This window comes from Dioscorea cayenensis, chromosome 20 (assembly GCF_009730915.1).
Source record: "Dioscorea cayenensis subsp. rotundata cultivar TDr96_F1 chromosome 20, TDr96_F1_v2_PseudoChromosome.rev07_lg8_w22 25.fasta, whole genome shotgun sequence".
In the NCBI taxonomy this organism is placed as follows: domain Eukaryota; kingdom Viridiplantae; phylum Streptophyta; class Magnoliopsida; order Dioscoreales; family Dioscoreaceae; genus Dioscorea; species Dioscorea cayenensis.
This window is the reverse complement of record NC_052490.1, coordinates 18,229,372-18,239,158: the sequence shown is the minus strand read 5'-3', so window position 1 is coordinate 18,239,158 and position 9,787 is coordinate 18,229,372. Positions and strand designations below refer to the sequence as shown.

At 43.4% G+C, this 9,787-nt stretch overlaps 1 non-coding gene across 1 annotated transcript; it reads left to right on the top strand.

Annotated features, from left to right (window-relative positions):
* Positions 1-8,842: 8,842 nt before the first annotated feature.
* Positions 8,843-8,949, top strand: LOC120252359. The gene has a single exon (XR_005533895.1). It is a non-coding gene; the product is annotated as a small nucleolar RNA R71 (small nucleolar RNA).
* Positions 8,950-9,787: the final 838 nt, after the last annotated feature.

The following is a 9,787-nucleotide window of genomic DNA, read 5'->3' as shown; positions in this document are numbered from 1 at the left end:
AAAGGGGAAGCTCTGCTACCTCTCGACTCATCCTCTCAACCCTCTCTAATCTAGCCTTGTCTAACTCTCATGGTGTGTCACTCACTCACAAGGGTTACCAACAAGAACTCTCAACCCTAGTGTCACTCTAAGGAAGTATTCATATAATCAATGCATTCAATATTGGAACCCAATAAAAATATCAATTAATGATAGCATAATAACAAGGTTCAATGAAACGAATACATCCTAGGGTTCACAATCCAAGTACCCACTAGGGGGTTTAGCTCTTAATGGAGCTAATTACAATCAATGAAATCGAATGTAAAAGCAATAAATCCATAGAAAACCCCCTCGATAGTCACGACAATGGTTTTTTGGAGGGTCCTTTACTCGTCCAAAGGTCCCTTTCTCCGGCCTAGGATACACCTCACCGGATCGGTGCCGACGAAAGCTTCCCACTAATCTTCTTCCAAATAGAGCGCCATGTCAGATCAATAGAACCTCTCCCAATCTCTAGCTAATACCTCTCAAAACCCTAGCAGTAGCCTTCTCTCAAGTTGGGGAAAAGATGAAAAAGAGAATGCTGAAATCGGGTCTAAAATCTGGGCTAAAATATGCTTTTAAACGACTGGAATCGGGAATCCACATACCCCTGTAGATTTCCACACGCCCGTGTGGTTTCTCTGGGCAACTCCTTCTTTGTTGTTTTGCTATAGTATTTTACTACACTGTTGCTACAGTATTTTACTACAGTGTTGATATAGTGTTTTAAGTACAGTGTTGCTATAGTAAAGAAGGGGGTAAGGCAATCGATAAAGATGGGGTACCCGGATAATGCTCCACCTAGGATAATTGTTTCAAGTGCAAGAACCGTCTATTATGCCTCCTAATCAATGCAATGTTGAGTCGTGGAAATCCTTAATTACATAGTCCCAAATCTAAGGTCAACTATGCCTAACTCTATACATGTCCCGGAGGAGAAATCAAACAATCTCAACACCTCGCACTCGCATAGAGTTGCAATGAGCTCTAGGGATTCCAAGTGATAAATCTCTTCCTAATTATAGACCTAACCCTTTGGTCCAGGTGGAAGGTCCCTAACCACAATGGAGCCCTAGACACTAAGATCACCTCAATGCTTCACTCCGTTGCAAGCGCAACTAAGCCCAGTGGAAGTTCATCCCTTAGAACATTCTCTCTATTATGGCCGCAAAGAACTCGAGGAATAGAGGTACAATCTATCACACTGGAGGGGAAAGGGGACGCTCCTGTACCTCTCGACTCACCCTCTCAATCCTCTCCAACCTAGCTTTGTCTAACGCTCGTGGTGTGTCAATCACTCACAAGGTTACCAACAAGAACTCTCAACCCTAGTGTCACTCAAGGAGAAATGTTCATACAATCAAGCATTCAAGGTTGGAACTCACAATAAACATCAATTTATTGAAAGCATAATAAAGAGGTTCAAAGAAACAAATACATTCTAGGGTTCACAATACCAGAGTACCCACTAGGGGTTTAGCTCTCCATGGAGCTAAGTACAATCAAAGAAATAGAATGTAAAAGCAATGAATCCATAAAGAAACCCACTCGATAGTTGTGTCGATGGTCTTGTGGAGAGTCCTCTACTCGTCATCCAAGGATTCCCTTGTCCGGTATAGGATACGCCTCGACGGATGCTCCCCTACCAACCTTCTTCCTAAGGAATGACAATATCAGAGCCGTAGAACCTCTCCAAAACCTTGGCCAATGCCCCTCGAAACCCTAGCCGAAGCCTTCCCTCAAGTTGGGGAAAAGATGGAGATAAGAATACCAAAATCGGTGCTGGATCGGCTTTAAATAGGGCTAGAATCGGGCGACTACACGGGTGTGGATGCTCCACGCGCCCGTGCGGAATTTCCACACGCCCGTGTGGACTCTCTGTTTCTCTGGTTTCTCTGCCGGCTATAAACAGTGCTGCTACAGTACATTCTATAATTGCTACATTGCTCTGCTACAGTACTAGCCCTGAATGGATGTGCCCACTCGAATACGAGGAGGTTGGCACACACTCTAGCATCTCACACCTGACCTATGTCTTCGCGTTTGAACCTTAGCAAGATTTCCTCCAAAATTGGTGCATTATGATCCACATTGGCCTATTTCCTTCATACTCGGCCTCACAACCCTACCTGCATAAAAGTAACATAAAAACACACATATTAGTGTAAAAACCCGAGAAAAGTAATGCTCAACATAAGGAATGAACGCTTCGCATTCGTATCGGACAAGCACTTATCAGTGCTCCTCCAAATCATTGTGCTAGCTTAAATACAAGGAGGTTGGCACACATTCTAGCCTCTTGAACCCGACTTATGTCTTCGCGTTTGAACCTTCTCAAGATTTCCTCCAAATGGTATACTCATGATCTACATTGGCTTCTTTCTCTAAGATTCGGCTTCACAACCCTATATGCATGAAAGTAACATAAATACACACATATTAGTGTTAAAACCCGATAAAAGTAATGCTCATCTTAAGGAAAGAACACTTCAGATTCTTATAACACAAGCACTTATCAGAGGGGATTTGGCAAGGCTTTTGGAGTGGTTCTACGGCTTTTACACCATGTTTCTCTTTAAAGATAGTTATTGGGGGAGTTTCTCTTTTACAAGCACTTATCAGAGGGGATTTGGCGAGGTGTCTCATAGGCCTGATAAGAGGACCTTTAGAAAGGACGAGGCTACTCCACAAGACCATCGACATGAATACCGAGCAGATTTTCTTATTGATTACATGTTTTGACTTTTGATTTCATTATTGATTGTATCTTGTTTCATGGAGATCTAAACCTCCTAGTGGGTACTTGGACTTTTAAACCCTAGGTTACTATTGTTTCATTGAACTTTTATTATGTTTTCCATAATTGATGTCTTAAATTGAGTTCCAATCTTGAATGCTTGTTGAATGATTTCTCCCTTAGAGTGACACTAGGGTTGAGAGTCTATATTGGTAATCTTTGTGAGTGAATAACACACCATGAGAGTCAGACAAAGACAGATTGGAGAGGGTCGAGAGACTGAGTCGAGAGGTAGCGGAGCATCCCCTTTTCTCTCGACTCACCCTCTCAACCCTCTCCAATTTAACATTGTCTAACCCTCATGGTGTGTCACTCATCCACGAAGGCTACAAAGATGAACTCTCAACCCTAGTGTCATACTAAGGGAGAAATCATTCAACAAGCATTCAAGATTGGAACTCAATTAAAGAAATCAATTAAGGAAAACATAATAAAAGGTCAATGAAATAATAACATCCTAGGGTTTACAAGTCAAAGTACCCACAAGGCAGTTTAGCTCTCCATGGAGCAAGATATAATCAACAATGAAATTGAAAGTAAAAGCATGTAATCCATAAGAAAACCCAATCAATATTCGTGTCGGTGGTCTTGTGGAGTAGCCTCGTCCTCTTCAAAGGTCCCCTTGTCATGCCTAGGGCGCATTTCGCTGGATTGGTGCTGACAAAATATCCACTGATAACTATCTTCGAAGAGAAACATGGTGACAAGGTCCCCATGCGTATATCCCGCAAGTGCACGGGTTTATCAAAGTAACAATCCCGGATGAGCGGGTATCGAATCCACAGGGAATAGGGAATAAAAATACTTAATTTGATTTTTCGGTATGTGAAAGATCAATGATGATAATTGTGACAATGATCCAATTCTTAAAAGTAAAAGCAACAAGTAAGAGAGCACAAGTAAAGAAGGAGGTAAGACAATCGACAAAGATGGGGTACTCGGATAATGCTCCACCTAGGATAATTGTTTCAAGTGCAAGAAACCCTCTATTATGCTTCCTAATCAATGCAATGGTGAGTCATGGAAATCCTTAATTACATAATCCAAAATCTAGGGTCAACTATGCCTAACTCTATTCATGTCCCGGAGGAGAGATTAGATAACCTCTCCACCTCGCACTCGTATAGAGTTGCAATGAGCTCTAGGGATTCCAAGTGATAAATCTCTTCCTAATTATAGACCTCACCCTTTGGTCCAGGTGGAAGGTCCCTAACCACGATTAAGCCCTAGATACTAAAATCACCTCAACACTTCACTCCAATGCACGCGCAACTAATCCCAGCGGAGGTTCATCCCTTAGATCATTCACTCTATTATGGCCGCAAAGAACTCGAGGAACGGAGGTAGAATCTATCACGTCAGAACGGAAAGGGGATGCTCCTGTACCTCTTGACTCACCCTCTTAATCCCTCTCCAACCTAGCTTTGTCTAACGCTCGTGGTGTGTCACTCACTCACAAGGTTACCAATAAGAACTCTCAACCCTAGTGTCACTCTAGGGGAAATGTTCATACAATAAAGCATTCAAGGTTGGAACTCACAATAAACATCAATTTATTGAAAGCATAATAAACAGATTCAATGAAACGAATACATCTTAGGGTTCACAAATACCCAAGTACCCACTAGGTGTTTATCTCTCCATGGAGCTAAGTACAATCAAAGAAATAGAATGTAAAAGCAATGAATCCATAATGAAACCCCCTCGATAGTCGTGTCGATGGTCTTGTGGAGAGTCCTTTACTCGTCGCAAGGGATCCTTTGTCCGGCCTAGGATACACCACGCAGGATCAGTGCCGCCGAAAGCTCTCCCAATAACCTTCTTCCAAACGACGTGTAATGTTGGATCCGTAGAACCTCTCCAAAACCTTAGCCAATACCCCTCAAAACCCTTGCCGAAGCCCTCTCTCAAGTTGGGGAAAAGATGGAGAAAAGAATACTAAAATCGGGGCTGATTCAGCTTTAAATAGGGCTGGAATCAGGCGACTACACGGGCGTGGATGCTTCACACGCACGTGCGGAATTTCCACACTGGCGTGGATAATTTCCACACGCCCTTAAGTTTTCCAAGTTATAATTCAAGAGATCTTTTCCCTCACAATGTTTCTTGAGGTTCTCATCATTTCAAGCCTCCAAATTTCATATTTTTGCCAAGGCATTGGAGAAGGCTGACTTGATCTAGGCTCAAGTGATCAAGTGTCGCATGATACATCGGTGAGGACTCCAAGTGCGTGACACTTGGACACCCCTAGCTTATACTGGCCCTAACCACACAACGCTCGGTAAGCCCTCTGCGGGGTCAACGCTCTAGGGTAATCTGTCGGTAACTGGGAATACTCCTTGGTGTCTGTAAATGCCTCCTCATACAAGCAAAGCCGAACTGAAAACTGAGTGATGCTCATGCTATGGTAATGTCCAAATGCTCTAAACTGAACGGTGTCGAGGCTGTCGAATCTCGCATAAGATCTATCGAACTCGAATGACGATAACACATCAAGTGTAAGCTCACAAATGGCTGCCTCCCTAATCGACAAAAACTGCCTCCATCCACCTACCGAAACGAGATCCTCGACCTAATCTACAAACTATCTCCCTGCTGTAAATCTCTTAATATGCTCACGTCCAGGAATCGAGTTTGTTAGAACCGAAGTCTCGAAAGAAGCTCAAAATGTGCCTGATACTCGGGGATAGTGACTCTCATGCTCTCGGCCTCTGAGGATGACTCACGCGGCCGTTTCTTTGCTTGCTTCTTTGACTGAGGTGCCATATTCTACAAAATTTGAAAGAAAATCAATCAAACTAGGTAATTAAGTAATGATGTAGAAACCCACAACGTCATGTGGAATTTCCGCACACCCGTGTGGATCCACGGGGTGTAAAAAACGCATGGCTGCGCCTCAAAAATCCAAAAATACACCGTTAAATAGCTTCTAACATTTTCTAACATGCATAATCATTCTAATTGTAGAAACGAAAAATTATTAACTAGTTTTATCGATTAAAATTAAGAATTAGCGAAGAAAACAAAAGATAGGGCCTACCGACAAGTTGAGATTGAAAACCTTGAATCGGTTGGAAATCCAAGTAAAATTCCTTCCAAATCGGCAATGTGAGGTTGGGAAATGATGTGAGAGTGTTCTCAGATGAATGGAGAATGTTAGAATGAAGAGGAATAGTGATCCTTTAAAAGAAACTCGCGCCTCTTGTCATTCTGTACATCCGCATGGGCGTACAAAAATTACCCACGCCTGTGTACCTCCACAGGGGAGAGCAACAGGGCAGACGCGTGCCCCTGTGTGCTCTCGGGATATCACTCAATCTCTCTGAATGCAACCACAAGGGCGTGTGGAAAATACCCACGCCCCTGTGGGTTCTCTATCCAAGCGAGAAAAATAGCTAAGTTTTTCGCACACCCGCACGGAAATTCTGCACGGGCGTGGACATTCACAGGCCCAACTCACAGGGGTAAGCGCACGCCCCTGTTCCCTCTTGTGATGGAGAAAGCTCTTCTGTAGAGTTTCGCACGGGCGTGCAGAAATTACCCATGCTCATGCGTTTTTTACATGTTCACCCACAGGGACGAGTCCACGCCCCTGTGTGCTCTCAGTATAAGTTGCGAAGTCTCTGCAGGAAAATGCATGCCCATGCAGAAATTACCCACGGGCGTGGGAAAGTTATGAGGTCGCTCACAGGGGCGCGTCCACGCCCTTGTGTTTTCTCTGGATGAGCTCGCAATACAAATCCACGGGAACATGTTTACACACTCATTACAAATCCCGTGCGTTTTGTCTGGATGCCTTAAAAAACCTGCAGGCTTTGCAGAAAATTCATAAACATGTTTACACACTCAGAGCCTTCCCTATTATGCAAACTATACCAGTGAAAAACATGAGAAACTAGCTCAAGCGGCCAAAACTTCACCAAATCCACATGAAAACACACGATAACATTAAAAACCCATAATAAAATACAGCAAAAGCATTTCAAAATCAAGACACCAATACTCAACACTTTATTCGTGCAAACACTAAACTACAAACTAAGAAAACAGTAAACACTTGGGTTTCCTCCCAAGAAACGTTTGTTTTACGTCTCTAAGCTTGACGTACCATGTCTTACGTCACGGGGATTCATAGATTAAGGTTGCCCTCTTACCCATAGCTTAAAAGCATGATGAACAAAGTCTCTTGAAGGTAGAGGGTGAATTATCAGGCTTGGGACAACCTAGCAAAAGTTCATCCAACAGCCTTCGGGCATTTCCGATGGTGTCTCGTCGCCCACTATATCTTTCGGAGCATCTTATTCAGGATCCCTGGAGTAGATGGTACTTCTTCAGTCAAACCAAGCACCATAACTTTTCATTTTCCATCTCTTTGTCAAACAAACCCTCGTACGGGTCCGGATTAAACATTTCCTGCATGTATTCAACATCAATTTCATTAGTAGTGTCTAGAAAATACAAAGTATCATCAAAATCAAGAGAATGCCGCATGGCCTCAGCAAGGCGGTATGTGAGCTTGTTATCTCCAACTCTCAATGTTAGCTCCCTGCCGTCTATGTCAATCAATGCCTTGGAAGTTTGCAAGAATGGTCTACCAAGTATCATAGGTACATCCGCATCCTCATCAACATCTAGCAACACAAAGATCTACAGAAAAAATGTATTTGTCCACCTTTACAAGCACATCTTTGATGATACCCCTCGGATATTTCACCGTTCGATCTGCCAATTGCAAAGTCATCCAAGTGGGTCTAGGCTCGCCCAAGCCTAGCTTCTGAAAGAAGGTGTATGGCATGACGCTGATACTAGCTCTTGAGTCAGCCAAAACCATTTCTTCACCCAAATTACCAATATTACAAGAAATGATGAAGCTTTCCGGGTCTTTCTTCTTGTTCGGCATGTTTTTTTTGCAACACCATTGAGCAAGACTCATCTAAGATCACTGAAGCATTCTCCTCCAAATTCCTCTTGTTAGTCGACAAGTCCTTTCAAGAATTTTCCATACTTAGGCATTTGGGTCAATGCCTCAACAAAAGGAATATTAATGTGGAGTTGCTTGAACAAACTCAGGAACTGCTTGTACTGTTCATCCTTTTGGTCATTCTACAATCTAGAGGGATAAGGGATTTTTAGCTTGAAAAATGGGGGTACCATCTCCTTCTCTTTGCTTGCTCTCTCCTCAACCTCTATAACCTCGGGTGCGTGTTCATTGGGCCTCTTACTCAGTAGCCTACCTTCAACCTCACGACCACTTCTCAAAGTGATCCCTTCACATGCTCTCTAGGATTGGTCTTGGTATTACTCGGCAAGCTTCCTTGTGGCCTTTCTGATGGAGACTTCGCAATCTGCCCCACATGATTTTCAAGATTATGCAAAGAGGCGGTGTGGTTGCAAAGTGTAGCCTCGACTGATTGAAACCTTGTATCTAATGATTGCACAAACCTAGCCAAGGCCTTCTCCAAATCGGTCATTCGGGTCTCTAAACTTGAAACTCAGTTTCCCATGTTTGGGGCTTGTTATTGTTGGAAACCCGGTGGCCCCATGGCCTCTTGTGGACCTTGGTTACTCCACAAAAAATTGGGATGATTCTTCCAACCTGGATTGTAGGTGTTACTATATGGATTCCCTTGGTTCCTCATTGCATTACCCACAAAATCAACATTCTACAACGAAGATGCATCACCAATAGAGATCGGGCAATCGAAGGAAGCATGTCCTCCACCACACCTGGTGCAAGTAGTCATGGCTGACACTCTATTCAAAGTTAGAAGATCTAACTTCTTACTCAATGATTCCACTTGAGCCGCCAATGAAGTTACTGTATCTATCTCATGGAGCCCGGCCACCTTTTTCTTCTTCCTAGCATTCCATTGGTAGCTATTTAACCCTATTTCTTCAATTAGCTGATGGGCCTCACCGGGGGTCTTGCTAACTAAGGTACCTCCCGCTGCCACACCCAGGAGTTGCCTTGTACTCAGATTCAACCCATTGTAAAAGGTCTGAACAATCATCCTATCCGGGAATCCGTGTTGCGTGCACTTTCTCAGGAGCTCCTTGAACCTTCCCCACGTCTCAAATAGAGACTCCAATTCTAACTATATAAAGGATGAAATCTCATTCTTAAGCTTTACAAATATTCTGACTATATAAGTATTTGATGGAATCTTAGAAGGAACAAACGCGAAGACACAAGTTGGGCTCAAAGATACGTGAATGTGTGCCAACCTCCATGTATTCAAGTAATTACAATGATTTGGAGGGGTACAAGGGTAGTTGCATTTGCGTATCTTGACTTGTGCATTAATAGCAACATCTTCACAAATGAACCCATTTATTGAAAAAGCGACGTGATCTATGGCATAAACGTGTGCCCGTTTATGTTACCTCGATGAAAAGTGGATTCGGGAGTATTTTTTGCGGGAGTACTGTAGCAAGTTACTATAGTCAAATCACTGTAGAGCTGTAGCATTTTACTGTTCACAGCCGGCCGGAAACCAGAATTCCAAAGAATTCACACAAGCGTGTGGAAATTCCACACGCCTGTTTGGAAATTCCACAGGTGCATTTGGAAATTCCACACACCCGTGTGGATGCCCGGTTCCAGCCCTTTAATAGCCGTGATTCAGGCCCGATTTCTCTATCTTATCCCCTATCTTTTCTTCAACCTTTCCCCATCTTTGGAGGCGCTAGCGGCTAGGGTTTTGTGTGGTTTTGGCAAGGCTTTGGAGATGTTTGAGGGCCTTCGACATCGCGTTTCATTTGGAAAAAGAGCTATTGGGGTAGCTTTCATCGGCACCGATCTGGCGAGGTGTGCCCTAGGTTTGACGAGGGGACCTTTGAAGAAGACGCAACCGATCCACAAGACCTTCGACATGAAAACAAAGGGGTTTTCATTCATGGATTGCATCTCTATAACTTTTGATTTCATTATCTATTATATTTTGCTCCATGGAGAGCCAAACCTCT